This window comes from Lipotes vexillifer, unplaced genomic scaffold (assembly GCF_000442215.2).
Source record: "Lipotes vexillifer unplaced genomic scaffold, Lipotes_vexillifer_v1.1 scaffold472, whole genome shotgun sequence".
Classification (NCBI taxonomy): domain Eukaryota; kingdom Metazoa; phylum Chordata; class Mammalia; order Artiodactyla; family Lipotidae; genus Lipotes; species Lipotes vexillifer.
Window position 1 is genome coordinate 1,700,021 of NW_006797698.1, and position 2,112 is coordinate 1,702,132.

Sequence of the window (2,112 nt, forward strand, 5' to 3'; positions counted from 1 at the left end):
ACCACAGACTGGGTGGCCCATGACAACGGAGGTTTCTCTCATTGTTGGAGGCTGGGAAGTCCAAGATCAAGGCGCCGGCAGACTGGGTCTCGGAGAGGCCTGCCCCCTGGCTTACAGGCATGGTCCTCATGTGGTGGGAGGGATGAGGGAGCTCTCGGGGTCTTCATTAGGCACAGGCCCATTCGTGAGGCTCCACCCTTATGACGGCGCACCTCCCAAAGACCCCAGCGCCTCACACCACCACACTGGGGCTTAGGATTTCAACCTATGAATTTGGGGGACGCAAACATTCAGTCTGTGACGCCTGCCAAGGGTCACCTCGCATACGTGTGAGAACCTAGAAGACGAGCTTTCTAAGAGTGAACCACGGCCCCCAGGTGCTTCACGTACACGTGAGTGCGTACACACGTGTGCACTGTTGGGCCGGACCCCACAGGCCTGCAAGACCGAAGAAAGAGCCCAGAGTCAGCAACACAGACATCAGTGGTCTGATGGATGGGGGAGCTTACGTGTCTGAAACAAGGTCCCGGAGCGACACCCCACCATGTGAGGCCGACAGTGGGCAGGATGTGGCGGCAGCCTTCGCTTCCAGTGGGGAAGGGGAGATGACCAGTTATGGGGGGAAATTGACGTCAGGTTGGCTCATTAGTTACCAGGGAAACCAGCAGAAGGACACACCCCTCACCACCCCTTTGAAAAGAACAATCACCAGCTGGGGCCTGGGGCACGTACTTAGGAAGCTCAGTCTTGTGCATAAGGTGTAGGTGAAGCAGGCCCTAGTCCGGAAGGGGATGTACAGAGAGCAAGAGAACTGCCATCACGAGAGGCCTGACCATCCAGCACATACGTGAGCGTGTGAGCCGCACTGCAGCCTCAGGCTGGGGGTGGGGGGCTTCGTGCAGAGTCAGACTGAGTGGGTTCCGGGGCGAGACCTAGATTTTGCATTTCTTTTTTTTTTTTTTTTTTTTTTTTTTTTTTTTTTTTTTTTCTTGATTCAGTTTTTTTTTTTTTAACATCTTTATTGGGGTATAATTGCTTTACAATGGTGTGTTAGTTTCTGCTTTATAACAGAGTGAGTCAGTTATACATATATATATGTTCCCATATCTCTTCCCTCTTTGTCTCCCTCCCTCCCACCCTCCCTATCCCACCCCTCCAGACAGCCACAAAGAACCGAGCCAGTTTCCCTGTGCCATGCGGCTGCCTCCCACTGGCTATCTACCCTACGTTTGCTAGTATATATATGTCCATGTCTCTCTCTCGCCCTAACACACCTCACCCTTCCCCCTCCCCATATCCTCAAGTCTGTTCTCCAGTAGAACTCTCTGACGAGTGCAACGTGATGCCGATACTGCTGGAAGCTGCCTGGGTTACATAACCCCCTCGGGAAGATGCAGCCCCTGGAATAAAGAAGTGACCTTGGGCTGACTGCCGGGGAGGGTGGAGGACCCACGTTCTCGCCCTTGCTCTGCCACTGGGGGGACAGTCCACATTTCTGGATTCACCTTTTTCCATCTGAAAAATGAAGAAGCAGGTGAACCCAATCGGTTGTTTCCACTTATGCCTGTTTCTCGAGCTGGATTCTGGTGTCCCACTACAAGATGAAAATTGTTTTAGATAAAAATTTTATTTCAATCTCGAGGTGGTTTTTCCCAACGATTTTTCTTAAACAGGTGACACCTGCAGCCAGTTGTCCAAGTGACTTAACCCCAAATAATACATCTGTTTTAAGGGCTGCCGGTGCGTCCGGGGGTGAGGGTGAGGGTGAGGGTGAGGGTGAGGGTGGGGCGAGGTGAGTCTCTTAAGTTGAGAGCAACTGGGGCGGAGCCTGAGCCCCTGCCCCGCCCCCGGCCGCCTTTGCTCTGTCGCCCCCTGGAGTCCGAGGAAGGCACGGACTCTGCGCCCTTTTTCTCCGCATTCCTGACCCGCTGCAGCCCGTACTGGGGTGTAGGTTCCCGAGGCCCTGCCCTAGTGACCTGCAAGCTTGTCCATGGTTTCTTCTCTCACCTTCCGAGATTCCTTCTCGGGTTTTCGGGGTGAAGGGCGATTGGAAAGCGGGGGACTCCGCAGGAGAGGGAGGGGAGCCCGACGCCGGGGTAGGGGCGGGGGGCG